The sequence below is a fragment of the Heliangelus exortis genome, chromosome 1 (genome assembly GCF_036169615.1).
Source record: "Heliangelus exortis chromosome 1, bHelExo1.hap1, whole genome shotgun sequence".
Taxonomy (NCBI): Eukaryota; Metazoa; Chordata; class Aves; order Apodiformes; family Trochilidae; genus Heliangelus; species Heliangelus exortis.
Window position 1 is genome coordinate 137064467 of NC_092422.1, and position 17828 is coordinate 137082294.

Sequence of the window (17828 nt, forward strand, 5' to 3'; positions counted from 1 at the left end):
GTGGGCTGAATTGCTGTAGATGCACAACAATGACTAAAATGGGAATTTTTGAGTTCTGTGAAGTTCCTCCCTTTGAGATTAGCAGTGCCATCTGTCATTTTGGTTACAATAGGTTTGTTATTTCTGCAAATAATTTTTCACTGCTGAAAGAACAGTCATCCTCTGCTGGGATTAAGAAAAAAATTTGCAAGGAACAAAGGTAACTTTGGGGTTAAGATAAGAGAAGCTGTTTCTCAAGAAAGCACTTGAGAGGAATTAGTGCTGCTCCATGTGTTTCTTTATCATTTCTTGAACCAAGATCTCGCATGTTTTCTCAGACTGATAGGACGGCAATGTAAAACTTCTGCATTTTATTCCCTTGTTCTATATGCTCAAATTTATTACTTCCCCATTGTCTGGCTAAACCCAAAGATATATGATACAGGAAAAGCTACTTGGCAGAAATACAGAAATACAGTTCAGTCTGAGGCACAGAGAAAACAACTGCAGAGGCAGATTTCTTAATGGAATGTGAGGTTTTAATTTCATCACTTCACTTCTTCCCAGGTCATTTCTCCAGCTGACCTCCATGAGCAATATTCTTTGAGCAGAGTAAAAAAATTCCCCTCAAGTGTTCTGGTGAAGGACCCAGCCTCAAGCTCTCTTCTAGCAGTTGTGAAGTACTAACAAGGCAGCTGCCCAGAAGCCTTCTATTGTTGCCTGCTTGCATTTTATTTTTTTTTTTTTACAGCATTACTGCCATCTGAAATGGGAGTTATTTTTCTCTATCCATATGAAAGCATTACAGCCCTTGTGCTAGGTAGAGATATCCTTCCCAGTAACTCTCTGTTTGGCTACCCCTTTCCATGGCTTGAGCCCAAGAGAACTTGCCTCACCTTGGGAAAGAGGAAAGCCCATATCTCCAGTCAGACCAATGTCTTCTCCTGGGTCTTCAGGCTCAAACAATGCATCAGGTTGGCTTCACTTGACATGGAAGGCACCCTCCAACAAAGAGGCACACTGGCTTCAGCTTACTCACTTGTGGTATATGAACCTGAAATTGCCCTCTTCCCAGTCCATATTGTTCCTTATCATCCTGCTTTTATTTTCTGATCTCTCCCACCCCACTCTCTCTTTATTACCCCGTATTGGTTTCATCGGCCAAAGTGACTCTTTCAAAACTGCTACAAGGCCCTAAAAATCATGCCTTTAAAAGCCTGCTTGCTGGTATGCAGGGTGGAGTTTGCAGTTAAACCTCTTGACTTCCTCAGCAGTAATATTCATAGCACCATAAAATAACAGAATGGTTTGGGTTCAAAGGGATCTTAATGATCATCTAGTTCAACACCCCCCCTACCATGGGCCAGGGACACCTCCCACTAGACCACATTACTCAAAACCCCATCCAACCTGGCCTGAACGGTTCCAGAGATAGGTATTCACAACTTCCATGAGAGTCTCTTCCAGTGTCTCATCACTCTCACAGCAAATTATTTCTTCTTAATATCTAACATAAATCTACCCTCTTCCACCTTATTAAAACCATGCCCCTGTAAAAAGTCCCTCCCCAGCTTTCCTGTAGCCCCTTCAGGTACTGGAAGGCTGTTGTGAGGTCTTCCTGGAGCCTTCTCTTCTTCCAACTGAACAACCCGAATTTTCTCAGCCTGTCTTCACAGGAGAGGTGCCCCATCGCTCAGATCACCTTCATGGCCCTCCTCTGGACTATCTCCAAGAGCTCCATGTACCTCCTGCAGTTGTCCAGAACTGAACACAGTACTCCAGGTGGGGTCTCATGAGAGTGGAATAGAGGGGGAGAATCACCTCCCTTGATGTGTTGGCCATGTTCCTTTTGGTGCAGCCCAGGATACGGTTGGCTTTCAGGGCTGCAAGCACACATTGCCTGCTCATGTTGTGCTTCTCATCAACCAGCATGCCCAAGTCCTTTTCCTCAGGGCTGTTCTCAGCCCATTCTCTGCATAACCTGTAATTGTGCTTGGGATTGCTCCAATCCAGGTGCAGGACCTTGCACTTGGCCTTGTTCAGCTTTATGAGGTTGGCCTGGGCCCACCCCTCCAGCCTGTCAAGGTGCCTCTGGATGGCATCCCTTCCCTCCAGTGTGTCAGCCACACCACACAGCTTGGTGTTATCAGCAAGCTTGCTGAGGGTGCACCCAATGCCACTGCCAATATTACAAGCTGAATGGAGTGCCAGGGTCAAAAGTGCATTTTTCTGGCTTAATTCCTTCCTCTCCTCATTTGGACATGCTTGTTTTGTCAGAAAAAGGAGAACATTCTGACAGCAACATCTCTGGCCCCCCAAATTTTTTCTTTTTTCCACAAAGTCTCAAGTGCTCAATACCATCTGAAAGGACCATCAGACTGTCACAGAGAACTTTCAGCTATCAAAGCTGTCATGTAATGGGAAGGGATAAGAGGTATTCAGTTAACATGTGTTTACCCCATTAGAATGAATATATTTTTTCCTTTTTCTCTTATTGTAATAGTTTTCACAGCGGGAAAAGGTGTAATTGCACATGAAACTGCAGACAGGGGCTCTTAAAAGGGGTTCTTTTCATTTGTAAATACTGATTTTTTTGTCATAATTCCTCTTGTTTTACTTGGACACTTTCTTATCAGTATCAGAGCCTGTATGAAACCCCAAAACAATACATCTACTTTGCTTTGTGGTAGCTTGTCAGGCTTTTGTTTGCTAAATATCAATTACATCCACACCCTAGATGCCTTTAATAATTGAATTCTGTTATGTCAAGGCTATTAACCTTGATGTCAAACCTCTTTCAGGTCCAGTTCATAGCAATGAAAACTGCCTTTTGTGGCTATTCAAGGAAGGGTGGTGTTAGTGGTCCTTTTTTAACCAAAGAATTTAATGAGAAGAAAGGTGTTACCTCTGGAAATCTGCTGTTCAGCAGCACAGGAATTCTGGTTAATTGCTCCTGGCAACTTGCTCCAGGCAGTGCTATGTTACACCTTCAGGAGGAAGGCTTACTGAGACAGGACCTGGACTATCTTGTCCCTCCTGTTTGGGTCTCAATATTTATTGCACCATCTGTGAAAGAGGGATTGGCTGGTCCTATCACACTGCATTGAGGAGGGACACATTGCTATTTGCTCTGTGGGCTTCTGGGGTTCACGAGCCACAGAGTTTTAATTGGGCCCTCCCATCCCTGGGGGTGTTAGCTCTGAGGTCACTGGGGACTTTTGTGCATCTGTGGTCCCTTTTTTAAAAAAATCAAAAATATAACACACACACACACGCCCGCCTCCCAGTGTGATATTTTTAATTTTCTTGCAAAATTCGATTGAAAACTTTGTTTTCTCAGAGTTTCTGAGATGGTATTCTTTTACTGAGATTTGAGCTTTGTGAGATATCACCATTCTTTCCCTTCCAGGGCAAGTGGGTTGATATTACTGGGGGTCTGCTCTGCAGTGGCAGCGTGGGAGTGTGTGCTCTGCAAGTTGGAAAAATTATGCAGAGCTGAGCTGAGCTGAGCTGAGCTGAGCTGAGTTGGGAGTACTGACCACACTGTGCTAAAACTGGTGCATAGGAGAGGAGAGGAGGGGAACCACTCTTCCGACTTTGTCTGGTGTGCTGGGGAGGTGAGGCTGCAGCCCGGGCTGATTTGGGGCTGCCTCTTTTGTCCCTTGGCTGGGACTCCTGTCCTGTGCAGTGTGATCTTGAGCCTCGGGAGAGCAGAGCAGCCCTTGGAATTTTGCCTTCCTTGTGACAGGAGTGCTGGGAAGAGAGGCCCCAGCAGTGAGAGCATGGATCCTTTCATCAATGCCTCCACTATAAATTATTGCCCCTCCTGATAAGCCCTCAGCCTGCCAGGTGTGGCAGCAGGGACAGTGCCAGGTGAGTCACTGCACACACACCCTGCTGGCCCTTCCGTAGGGAATGGAGGGCAACGCCTTCCCCTTGCTGCTCTGCTGGGATGGCTTCCAGCAAACCCAGAGGGTTGGTCCCCACAGCAGAGAAGGCCATGGGCTGGGGCTGGAGGGAGGAGGCAATGCTCTCCCCCTGCCATGGGGGATTTCCTTCATAGCTGGGAATTCACAGGGATGCCTTGGTTTCTCATACCTGAGCTGTGGCTGTGGTAAAGCACAGGAGAGACTTTCAGTGGAAGCTGAATGTGAAAAAATAAAAACAGAGTAATCCCATTTAAAATGAAAATGAGGGTGGGTGCGGCTTTCCTGTCTAGAGTTCAGCTGGCCAGCTTGTACATGAAATAGCTCCAACAGCCTTTTAGTCTTACAAGCAATCAGGGTATTGCTCGCCAAGAGTAGATATGCTGTGCTCCACGGTGCTAAATCACAGCTACAGACAAAGGACTTGGGAGCAAAACCATGTCAGGCAACTCTCGGTGCCTCTGGCACAGAACTGAGGTGTAAATATGACCCCACCCTGAGCTCTTAACCCCTCTGTACTCAGGTGGCTGTGGGGCAACGTGTGCTCCTTCCTGAGCAGTAGTACTTGGAGACCTGCACCCTCTGTTCCCATTTACACCCCTCAAATGGTTGAAACCTGCACAGCTGGGGCACCCTTGGAATGCTTTTTCTGTTTTCCTCCTAGGCTTGTTTAAGAAGACTGAAGTGACACAAGGGAAGTGTGCCAGCACTAGTTAGTGGTACTTCGGGCACTGTATCTTTTTTCCTGACCAGTGAGTACAGGGGAGGGGGAAACACTGTTACACAACCCTTTCTTGTAATAAAGATCCAAATATTGGTTCCTCATTCTCCAAGGAAATTATCCTAGTGAGTCCTGGCTAACAAGGCCCCCCCTTGACAAGGTCAGCTTTTTGCTAGGGCACCTCCACTTTGCTCAGTCCCAAAATACTCAATTAGCCCCTTTCCTAAATCCTGCTGGCTCTAATGGGATGACTGCTTCAACCAGGGACTGCCAGTGCATGGCCCACCTGTGGCTTAGCTGCTGTAGCCTCTTGGAGGTCAGATGCTACAACTTGCCACCATGCAAGCCCTCAGTTAATCCCAAAGGAGGAACTTGTTGTGGCCAATGTTTGGGAATCAAGGTTTTTAATTACCAGGTAATATTCAAATAGCTTAAGTTTGTGGTTTGCATGTAATACATGCTACTGCAGCTCTTCCAAGATTCATAAAATAATGGTCTATGATATGTATCTTTATGGCTTGTTTAGTGGTTGTGTTCCTGAGTCAGCGGGCAATTTATGAGAATGCTTCCTGAAATTAATTACTTTTGAGGCAATTATCATCATCCATGATCACAGGACAATGCAAACAACAAGGCTTCTGTTTTTTCTCAACTCCCTAGGGAGGAATTACAGGTCTGGGACCTGAGTCAAACAGCTTCTAGCTGGAGGAGGCTTGAAAAGGATGACTCCTCTTGTCTCCTCTTCCTCTGCAGAGGTAAGGAAAGCCCTTTGCAGACTAACATGCAAGGTTATGACCCACTTTCCTGGTACACCAGATGAACAGTGTGATGGCATAGTATGACAGGCATATATGCAAACACTGAGATTATTATTTTCCTGGAGTGCTTGTGTTCTGATCAGATAGCTCTTCATTTCATGGGACTTGGCTCATTCTGTTGTTTCTTGAAATCCCTGACCTGCAGGCATGGCACCACAAACTGGTAGCAATGAGACTGGCTGGAGACCTGTGACAATATTCAGGGACCTTACTGGAAGGTACTTATAAATCAGTTGCACGAAATAATAGCAAGAAAGAGGAAAACTAAGAGATACAGTTGCTGTCATTGTGGTCTTCATTTCTCTTGAGGACTGCTGCAAGAGTCCTCTTCCTCTGACGAAGAAGATGCCCATCAGGTCATGTGTGTCAGAGCCACAGCCAAGGTTGGTGACATGCCAGGTGTCACCAGAGTGCCTGCAGGCAGAGGCTCAGCCTGGCCCTGGCCATGTGTGCCTGCCCTGCCTAATGCCACACGTGCCTGAGACCCAGGCAAGCTGTCTGGAGAGGCACACAGGCTCAAAGGAGCCACAGCAAAGAACAGAAACAGAGAAAGTGTCAAATAAGTGTCAGAGAAGTCAGTGGGAGAGTGTAGTCATGAGGGAAGAAATAGCAATTTTTTAAGTTGGTTTAAACTATTGCAAAACCACATTCTGAGCCAGCAGTGGTGTCATTGAAACACAGGATTTCCCTGTCCTGTCTGATGCTGTTGTGGCTCCCTGTCTTGACTTTGTTGTCTGCAATAAACATCCTTTAATGAAAGTTTCAGGCTTCTAACTGCTCCATAAAACTGCTGAATTATCATATGTTGACAAACCTCCATAGGGAAGCATTGCAAATACCTGCAATTTACAACCAGTTGAAAACTTGTCAGCAACCGGATCAGACTGGAGAGGTGTTCTTTACAAAGAGATTCAAAGTACATTTAACCAATGTTTTTTAATACCTTGAGGTAATCTCTCCTTTGTTTCATCCATTTTTTTTTTCTCTTTGGGTTCAATTCAAAGTCAATTAAATCTCACCTTAAATCACAAGACATCTCTTTGCTTGATGTGGGTCTTCTCTTGTTAAGCTTGTGTGAAGATACAGTGGTGATGGTAAATCAGGGAGTCTTTGCCTTTGCTTCAGATTAATTTCCATGGGAGAAGCATTTTTCCAGTTTGTGTAACAGAGTCCATGGCGAGATCACACAGTAAATCTTTAGCAAGGCAAAGTATTAGTCACTCTCAGTGTCTGTCCTTATTTATGATTGGAAAGGAACTTCATATTTCAAAACAGAGATCAGGTTGGTATGACTAGTCTATAAATTCCTGGTCTATCTTTTTCTCTCTCTGATGACAAGCATCATGCTTACCATCCTGTGATCCTTTTGAACCTTGCCACTTGTGCTGAAAATAAGTGGTTATCTCCAGAGATTGTTTCAGTTTAAGTATTCTAGTATAGATTGTACTAAACCCTACAGACTGCAATACGTATTTTATTATATAAATGATTAACTTGTTTTTCATCCAGCCTGTTTCGTTTCATCCACCCCCTTTATCTTAGCAAGTTTTTGTTTTGTGTGTAGCTCAAGGTTCCTCTAAGAGCACTGCCTGATCTATGTGAAAGGATGAAAATGAGCTGCATTTGACTTGGCCAATTCTGATACCATACTGAGACTAACAAGGAAGCAGTTAGGCCACTGAAGTTAATACAGTTCAAATTTCATGGATGGCTACACATCTGGATACACTAAAGGTCTCGATGGAGCAATTTCTTCCTTTGCCTTTTCAGTTTAGAACTGGAAAAGAATATACAGCACAGGTAAAAAAGAAAGCGTGAGGAATGATTTTATTAGCATAAACTTCAAGGTCAGCTTTCCCTGTGAAAGGAAACGTATTATCCTCAGAAGAAATCTGAGCAGGCCTCAGCTCCTGCAAAGTAATTTCTGAAGAGTTGTAAAACTGCTCTGAAAATCCGGTCATTTTAATTAGTCTGTCTTCTTTCATTCCAGGCAAGCTAGAAATCAAGTTTTCTGGAATGCTAAGAAGATGCTTTCAGTATTGTCATAAGGAGCTACATTTGTGCAAGGCCATAAGAGCTCTGAGTGTGATTTGAGACCAGTCTGCAGTCAGTGTCTCCAGACACAGAATCACAGAATTGTGACCAGTCTGCAGTTAATGTCTCCAGACAGTTCTTAAAAAAAGCCCCCCACATTTGGATTCTGTCCTTCCTGGCAGGAAGACCTGCCTGGCCATGAGTTCCCAGGGGAGAACAGCACAGTGGCAGCACTGTCAGGCTGTCACCTTTGTGGGTAGGGAAATGCCACTGGATGCTTCCCTGACAGCCTGGGCCCAGGTTTCTGTATCGAGGCTGTGTTCAAGGACAGTGCTGCTTTTAGGCATCCTCCTCACCAAACACACACATGTGCTGCACACCTGCACACACACGTACACACTCACACCTTGTGGAAAAACTGCTGTGAGCTGTCTGGAGAGCAAGAGGGCTGCTGTGACAGGCTGACACATCTCTAGTGCAGCCAACATAAAAGCTTTTCCCTCTGGAAATGTTCAAAACTGGCCCAGGTGAGCAGAAGCTTCTGCGACATGTTGAAATAATCCATTTTATTCTGTGGTTTTCCTGATTCTGGCAGAAATAGATTTTGGAAGGCTATGTTTTCATGCATGATTATTATCATAATTAAGAGAAGGATATTCTGAAATACAAAGGTTTTGTCCCTAACAAGGAGCTCCTTGCCAAACCAGGCTAGGAAAACCGGCTGCCCTGGTTTATCTCAGCTGTTTAAGCTTCTATTTCTCCTTTGCAATGTTAGAAACAGAGTCTTGTTGTTTTTTCATGTTTCTATTTTTTTAGGTGCCAGGTGCATCGGTGGAGCTGGTAGGTAGATGGGTCACTGCTGCTCTTGTCCATGCAGAGTGCCTTTAAAAGTAAAATGGTAAATATGCCAGGCTCTCTCAAATTTTGTACAGTTAATTTTTTTCACGGGACTTCACTTTGTGGTTGTAAAGGCACTGCAGACATGTTTTAATGGCAACATCCAAAATGTAGCAGAACCTTATATCTAAACTTGGCATCTAAACACCTCCTTCCAGGATTACAGGAATGGGTTGCCAAAGTGTAAATTCTCTCCAGCATTTATCTGTGCATCTGGCCCTCTCTTGGCAGGGGATGGGCCTGTGCAGTGTGAAATGAAGTTACAATGTCAGCATAATGTTGAAATGCAATAAATTAAAGCCTCTAGCCAAATGAAATTGCAATTGGTATGTCACTTTCAAATGAGAGAATGGCTTAGGCAGGTTCAGCGTTCTGCCTGATCTTCAGGACTCCTGTAATTGTCTTGTGTGATTTTTAATACTGCTGAGGAAAAGAAAGTGTGCTAATTTTTAGAGCTGCAGTCTGCTACCAATATGCAGCTGGCACCTAAGCACTTCAAATGGATTGAATGTTTGTGAGTGGTGAGCCGGGGTCAAAGACTACTCTTGCCAAAGCAGGCTGAATTACTTATAAAGTACTGTGAATTGTTGTGGACATAGACACTAGACTGACACTAAAGCAGATTGTACTCCAGTTTCAAGATTAAACTCTTCCTCTTTGTTCCAACACAGTGCATATTGTGCAAACATGGGAAGACAGGCTTAAAAATGGAATTTTGTTTCTTTTCCTTCCTAAATTTCAATACTTGACTTTTCTCCCCAGTCCTGCGGACATTATTTTTATAACTGATATACAGAAATTTATATAGACAGGACCCTTATATAGAGAGACACATTGAGATTCAGTGTGCCTGCATAAATTTCCCACCTTCCTAGAAACAATCTAAGTGATATGAAAGTTCTGTGCAATAGGCTGCCCTTGAGGTAATGTATTTCGTGAGGAAGCTCTTGCAACAAATGTGTGGGAGGTGCTGAATATAATTAATCTACATATGTCTGTCAGAAGTAATAAATTAAAAAAAAAAAAAAAGTAGTTGATAGTTATTTAACCTTGAAGGTGGAGTAACAGCCAACAAACTGCTGAACCTCCTGCACTTACAGCAGTCTGAATGCTCATGATTTAAAGTGGTGCTGCTCAGAGCATTGATGCTCTTTGATATCAAGTTTGTTTAATAGCTGTCAAAAATAAGCTTCAGCCTCTTGCAAGTGTCTTCTAGTATTCAGTGGCCAAAATCAGATCAGGGGGATAGAATTCAGTCCATTGGAACTATAAGAAAGTTGTGCCAAATGACAGATTTATCAATATCCTTGTAGTCTTTCTGATTTCTTCAAAAATTTCTCCAGGTCTTTAGTCACATGGCTGAGATGCAATGGTGTAATTTTCCTAATCTGAGTCTTAGGCTGAATCTGGGAAGCAGGACTGTCTACATCAAGCTGGTTTATACAGTTGAGTTCAGGAATGTTGAACTGTAGTATGGATGGATTATTTATATTTTTTAAAAATCTATGTTTTTTTTTAATACTAAGAACAAACTATATATTATTGAAAAAACCCTAAATAAAAACTTGTTTTAGTCAAAATATTCCTGCTGTATAACTGTAAGTCACACAGACCTTCCCTTTCTTATTTCTTTCAGCAAAGAGGGGAAGGTGATGTGGGGTCTCACATCCTGGTGTTCTTTATGCTCATGAAGTTTCTGGTGTCCATCGCTGCATTAGGGCATCACTAAAGAGCAGCTCCTTTTTTAAACAGATATAGCTACTGCAGATTTTCCAGTTAGTATACAGTCATATAACTGTACTTTTTAATGAAAAGATTTGATTGATATTGCTATTACTGCCTTCAGCTCCACAGGGATGAGTGTTGCCATGAATGGTGATTCTTTTGTTTTTAAACTGTTCTGAAACACTGAGTTGCTATTATTCCCATTTCTCTAAAGAACAGTTTTAGTAGTATCTTTGACCCTTTTTATTTGTTTTTTTTAATGTGGCACAGAGCCCTGTACATTCATTTCACATGCATGCAGGCTCTTAGCAGGCACTGGCAAAATTCCACTTGGTGCAGCTACAGTCCTGTTAATAAGCTCTTGAAAGTGTTAAACAGCAAACTACCAGATCAGTACTTTGCTGAGGAAGCTGCATGGATTGTCATCACTGGAGAGTAACCTGAGGTGGATATTTCTGGAGTAGAAGGGAAAGATCAAGCCTATGGTTTTTTGAATGGCAAAGGTGAGGCTAATCTACCCATTCCTCTTCTAGACAATGCCAGGCAAGACTGATTGTTCAAGCCAAGTTCAAACCAGATTTTGCTGATGCCAAGAGCCATTGATCTGACAGCTAAGCAACAATAAATAGATTACCTTTGGGTGGAGGAATCCAGTAAAGTCTTCAAGAACAGGTAAAACGTGTTAGTGTTGGTCTTTTCTTGCAGTACATTCTGATCCCTAACTTTTATGTAGAGAACAAAATTTGAGCACAGTGTTCATGTTAATATTTCCTCTGTACTTTTGTGTATAGGGAGGCTTAGGCATGCAACACTAAAGGGTAGTTCAGTCCCCAGGTGGCATTATAAGATATTTCCTTAGAATTTTTTAGGAATAAAAATCCCAATTTTTATTTGAAGCTCATGATGGCAACTAGGCCATCATTCTTAAGGCCTCAAGTATCTTGAAAAGAAGACTCCAGGGAAAAGTCTTCCTACATGACAAGGTATTTTGTGGTTCTTAGAACACTTGTCTCCATTTACTCAGCTACCTTCTATTTGGATTCTGTGCTTGGGCTCTGCAGGCTAGCAGGCATCTTCTCTATTAGTAATTGCAGCTAACTAGTTCATTTGTTTTCACAGAACTACAACAGAGGCTGGTAAATACAGAGTAACTTCTGAGACTTTTATTTTTTCCCTAGATATTTATTAAATTTTACATCGACTAAGAAAGAAACACAGGATTTAGCTTGTGAACAACTTTCCTCCAATTTCATAAGTGCTGTTGGAAGAACAGATCACTGTGGTATTCTGCCTTGGAGGTATAACAAGTAAATTATTTCAGTATGAAGTTCTTTCATATCATTTCTTAAAACTGGGCTGTTCCCCTCTGAGCTGTGATAATCTGCTCCTTCCTCTGACTTTGTTCAGCCCTTACCAAGTGATAGATGCAATACAAATTTCACCCATTTATTAACCACCTGTTACCCTCAGGCCCAGGTCTTTTCCCACTCCCCTTACATAAGTAGGAAATAGGTTTCTAAATACATTTGAAAACACATTTATGTTTTGAATATGCTCAGTCTGCACAGCTACTTCTTTAAGCCATTCCTCTTTTATACCTAGGTTCTGAAGTAAGCTACCACCTCTAACTCACAGCTGTTGAAAAAAAAGAATCAGAATAAAACTGACCTCTGAGTTATCATATTAATTGCAAAAGAAGCTCCAGAATTTCAAAGGAAGGCTTCTAGAGTACATTATTAACCTTCTCCCCTTTCCTCCCTGATTTTAATCTCTATCCATAAAAAAACCCAACCACCAAGCAATGAAAAGAATGAAGGCTCACAAACCAAATTTAATCTGTACATCCAAGTGCTTTAACTAATGATAACCTCTAATATATTTACCTCTACAACATGGTAATTTACATTATTGTGGTAACTGTAATGAGAAAAACAAGTGATGGTTCATGTAAACATTCACACTGAGAGACCCAGGTTTGAATCCACCAAGAAGCTGTCTATTGATTATAGCTGGTGCACACAGCAAATGAACAACCTTACATTTACTCTTTACCTGAGACCTTTTTCACAGTTGCCTCTGCTGCTCATTCATCAGCCAGGCAAATCTCAAAGTTCTCTAAGAGCTCAGACTGCTTCTTGATGTGGGGCTCACACATAAGCTCCTGCCTAGTGAGTGGATTATAGGAATTTCCAAAGCTGGACCAGTCTGACTGATGGCAACTATTACAGCTGTAATGTGAGAGTTCTACTGAAAGGAGAGGACAAAAGGATAAAAGTGCAGCAAAGGAAGCTGTCAGCATTGTGAAAAATCAAAGCTCAAGGAAAAGTACAGTAGATTCTGAAAACAGATATGGGAAAGCTCTTTCGAAGTGATGATTTTAAGACTCACTTCAGTAAAGTCTGTAAGTTAGAGATGTTTTTTAATTTTATTTTATTCTTTTTCTCAACATGTATTTTTCCTTTTAGGTAAGGTTTGTGTGATATTTCACGAAAGCAGAACTGTTGGTTTGTTTAGAACATCAACACAGAAGCACAGAAGCATTTAAAAACTGCAAAAACTACCTGCTTTGCAGTGAAGCTAAATTTGTGCTAGGGAATAAGAAATAGATAGTCTTTATGCTACTAAAAGGTCAAAACATCCTCTTCTAGTGTCATTGGCCCAACCCAATGTAGTGATGATGTTAGCTGCACCAAATGTCACTCTGCTTGTAGCTAAGTAGGGTCACATGGAGTTTGAATCCCCAACGAGTGGATGAGATTGCCTTCCGCTGGAAAATATTTCCTAGTCTTCAGCTAAGGATGGATCGAAGGATTTCTCTTTCTACTTTCTACCCCCACAAACTTAAACTGTTTTTTGCTCTTTCACTTTATGCAGAGAAACTCTTAAAATCCTTTAACAATTATGTGGTGCTAAAAGGTAGCACATACAGAAGTACCATTGAAATGTCATCTGCTGTCACCAACTCTCTTGGTTGTGCTTGACATATCACCATTTGTGCTGTGCACATAATAGGGTACACCAAGATACCATGTTTGGGTTTTTTTATCCAGATCTTCAAAACTGGTAAATATGGAGTGTCTCTGACCTCTTTGGGTAAACATGTCTAGGATGACAACGACTGCCCCGGTAAGAAAGTTTTTCCTAATGCCAAACCTGAATCTCTCAAACCTCAGCATGATGCTGTCTCCCTGTGACCCCTTGCTTTACTGCCAATAACTACAGTGGCAAGTTTGGTTCTGTTTTCTCTGGGGCTTGTTTTCAATTACTTTGTAGGTTACTTTACATCCCTGCTTTGCATCCCGTTCACCAGGCCAAACAAACCCATGTCTTTCAATGTCTTCTTACAGCTTATAAGCTCTAGGTTTCTCATTGCCTTGGTTACTCTCTGCTGGATCCTCTCCACTTCTTGGCATCCTTTTTCTTGAACTGCAAACATTCAAGTCACAGCACTCCAGAGGAGTCCCTGCCAAATGACAGTAACAACTTCCCTTGGTCAGCTGGCCATCCTTCTCTTAACATAGGCCATTACACCATTTCCCCAGTTCACAATGTAACTCTGCTCTTGGTTCAAATTTCACTTGGTTTCCACCGTAAATCCCAGACCCTTTTAAGCAGGTCCCTTGCTAGGCGGGTCAGTCCCACCTGGCACTGGTGTCTCTGCAGAAATTATAAATTATCTTGCATGTGTACAAAGTTTCCCTGAGCTAATCTGCATCTCCTGATACATCTCCTTCCAGTGAAATGGCAGGTTGGAAAGTGATCCCGAGAGCTTTTGACACAAGACACAGACAACACACTATCTTACCACAGACAACAAACTATCCCTTATTTAAGGGGCATTTTTTACAGGGCCAGGTTCTTACATTCCCTTTAACCCCCCTGGAGGATTCAATTCTTTTTTATATGGAGGTGCAAAAGAGCAGTGTGTGTGTGTGTGTGATGTGCACAGGGTTTTCCTGTGCAGTTATAATCTTAACCCTCCCCACCCAAGGACAGGTTGCAGACCCATGAGCAACCATCGTATTAACACAGCTACAGTGGTAATGAAGAGGGATGCAAAGAGATGTGTTTAACTTTGGTTTGGCAAGTAAATTTTCAAGCCACATTTGCACATCCTTTGTTTAGGGAACCTCCCTTCCCCCCAGCCTGTCCTGACTTGTCTGTATCTGGGAATGTATCTTGGGTTATATGGAAGTAAACAATATGTTACCCTGATTTCACTGCGAAATTTACAGGTGGTGGAACTGACTTTGATGTGGGAGCAGAGATGGCACTGCTGGATTATTTCTGTTCTCAACTTTGTCAGTGAGATGCAACCTTCAGAGACTGTCTGCTAGCCAAAGAAAAAGTATTTGTGCTTTATAGCATCTTTGTAGCTTTCAGCAACCCTCTTGCACAAAAAGGTTCCCCCCAGAAAACATTAATTGATTTATTTTTGAAGGGGGCTAAGGAAGAATACTATTTTGTTTAGTTCAGAAGAGTTATTGTTATGGCCCAGAAAGAGAAAAAATGTTGAAAAGATCTTCATAGAAACCCTCCTTTTCTCCTTGCCTTCATCTTCTAACCCTGAAAAAACCTATTGTTAAATGTCATGAATGTAGACATTAAGTTGTTCCCCTCAAATAAAGATGTCTCTACTAAAGGGACAGCAGCACATCAGAGTAAACTATGAGTTATTTGCTATCATTTTTGTGAAGACAGCAAGTCATGCTGGAGCTTTGCTTGCAGCCAGAGCTAAACATGATGAGGAGGGTCAGGGGTAAAGGAAAGAATCCTTGCCAGTGAATCTGTTAGCAGTCAGGAAGGTGTCTTCTTGCTCAAACAACAGGATCATGAAGATATTACAAGAATTTAATGTTTAACAAGAATTTAAAAAAAAAAAATATTCCCTGGATTGAGATTTTAAACAGATTTTTAATGTATTTTTTCTTTTTTTTTTTTTGGGTGTACACAGAGTAAAAAAATTCTAGCCAGGGCCTGAGGCCCTACAACCAGAGAGCATAAGTGGAAACAGCAACAGAGTAAAATATACATCTGCTGCAGTTGCTTGGTATAAGCATGAGATCAGGGAGCATTGTCCAGGGCCACACCTTATTTACCTTTGTTTTCCTTCCTTGCTGGGAATTGACTAATGGCTGTTTGCTGCCTTTACTGGAGAACTAGAGAGCAGACACACACTTTCCCAGGCTTTTGCCAACTTAACATGACTGTTTGATAGGTGCTGCAAAGTGCATTTTTCCCAAGAAGTGAGTGCCTGCAGGATGGTTAGAAAGCAGCTCTTTGTGCTGTTCAGAGCCCTCTCAGGTTTCCATGTTGTGCCCACCCCCAAATTGTTCAAACAATCCTTGCCAAAGCATCCATCCCACAGCAGGTTCTAGAGGTGTCCTGTGGGTTCTGCCTTGCTTAGAGCATCACTTTTGCTGTGTCAGTGGGGACTCACGACCATGTGCAGATGGTCAGAGCCTTGCAGGGCTCAGGGATGGGCCAGGGATGGTTGCCCTGAGCCAGGCATCAGTCTGTCCCTGTGGAGAAAGGAGGCATAAGCTATGACAGAGCAGTCACCATGTGCCTGCCATTTTGTCCTTGAAGTCACACGTTCCTCCAAAGCTGTGGTGGATCAGGCTGGGGATGCAGGGCTGTTTGAGGCAGAACTGTAGTATCTGAAGGCATTTTCTCATGGGAGAAATGGCATTAGTGGGGCCCAGCTTTTAAATCTACATGTACGTACCTTCTTAGATCAAACCACCTCAGGTTCTTATAGGCTGTCCAGAGAGGTTGCAGAGTGTCCATCTCTGGAGACATTCAAAACTCATCTGAAAGTGTCTGCAGGCCATCCTGCATCCACATTCAAGGTTCTCCAGCCTTAAGCTGCATGTGAGCTATTCTAGGTAATCCTGCTCTAGCAGTGGGATTGATCTTCAGAGCTCCCTTCCAACCCCTCCCATTCTGTGATCCTGTGATTCTTTCTGCATCTCCATTTATAGCTGCTGCATTAGAAGTGAAGAACATGAGCTTGCCTGGAAAACACAGGTCCATGTCCACATCTTTCGTTTGTACTAAATACATCTTATTTTATAGGTAAACATATAGACTACAAAATTCATTGTGCCTTATTTGCTGACCAAACAAAACCCCTTAGCAACACCCAGCCCTTGGCAATATCCACTCCAGTTTCTTGATTGCCTCTTTTTCCATTTGGGAAAGAAGTTGTGTACAACCCTCTCAGGCTTTACAGTGAGGGTCTCCTGGGCTGAGTCCTGAGTCCTCCTCACTGGAGGCACTGAAGGGCCTCTGACCCAGCATCCAGATGGACTTGCTTTCTGCCAAGTGAATTTCAGAGTTTCTGAAATTTCTCTGTAATTTCTCTGTTTTCCATGCTTACATGGCCCTTCTCCCTTCCACAGCTTATCCACTTCATTTTTTTTTTTTTTTTTTTTTTTTTGCTAGGGTATCATTTTCTGCCTGATACTGTCCAGTAACACTTCTTACACAGAATTTTGGCACTCATCCTCTCTGACCAGAGAGAAGCCAGCTCCCTTTCCTCTTCCCCAAGCTCTGGCTTTCCTTCCCCTTCCTTGATGAAGCACTGGCACTCAGACCTATTTTGAACACCTCCATTCCAATATTTCACAACAGAAGACAGTTTTTCTTCCATCCCTTTGAGTCACTTAAACTGTGACATAACTTTTGCAGTAACACCTGAGGAGCATTACTGATACCCAAAGAATCAGTTACTGATTCCATGTTTTAAGTATTTTCAGGTTGAGTGGTAGGATCATTAAAAAAACCCAAAACAATCCCAGAAGCAAAAGATTACAACAACACTGCTTGAAAATATTACTTTGGATATTCTCATTTTTATCAGAGTATAATAACGACAGGTCTGAGAATTGTCATCACAGCCTACTTTTATTTTGAAAACTCTAATATTTATCTGTATGGTTTTAAAGCAACAGATAATATTCAACTAATAAAATGTTACTATAAGGCCTTATGAATCATATGTTTAGAGCAGCTTTTTTTCCCCATTATCATGAAAGAAAAAACTTCCTAATGACCCACAGTTTAATTTAAAAAAAAAAAACCAGCCTAAAATCCCTGTAATCCTAGCTTTCATTTTAAGCACAAAGCAGGAGCCAGATAACACAAATAATCCAACATGCTAGCAAATAGAGAGAGCTGCCAGCCCACAAGGCTGTCCTGTCCCTCCTCAAGGATAAAGGTTTTCTTTGAAAGCCTCCATTGTTCTCTCTGCAGCATCCTGTGTGTTACTGTGTTGTAACTGCAACATCAACACAAAGGTAACCATAGCACAAATGCACCATACAGCCTGCCCCAAGTATGCTGCCAAGCAGCATTTTTATAACAATGGGGAAGCCTTATGATAAAAAAGCTTATGTCCTCTTTGCACAATTTCCTAGCCTTTAGTTGACAGGCTTTTTTGTTTTTTGTTTTTTTTCTAAAAAGTATTTTTTAAAATTTCAGTTACAGGCCATCCTGCATCCATGTTCAAGGTTCTCCATCCTTTAAACTCATGCACAGTTCTTAATCGGGCTGTGCACAATATCCAGTGTTTTGAGTCAAACTTGAGTGTGCTCATATATCCTGAGGCTCAGTGTGTTTTCCAGGCAGAGTTCAACACTGATACTCCATTGCTGATTTATTTGGTTGTTATTCCAAGCCAAACACAGCTATTCTGGCTGGGGCCCCTTATTTTATGACGTTCAC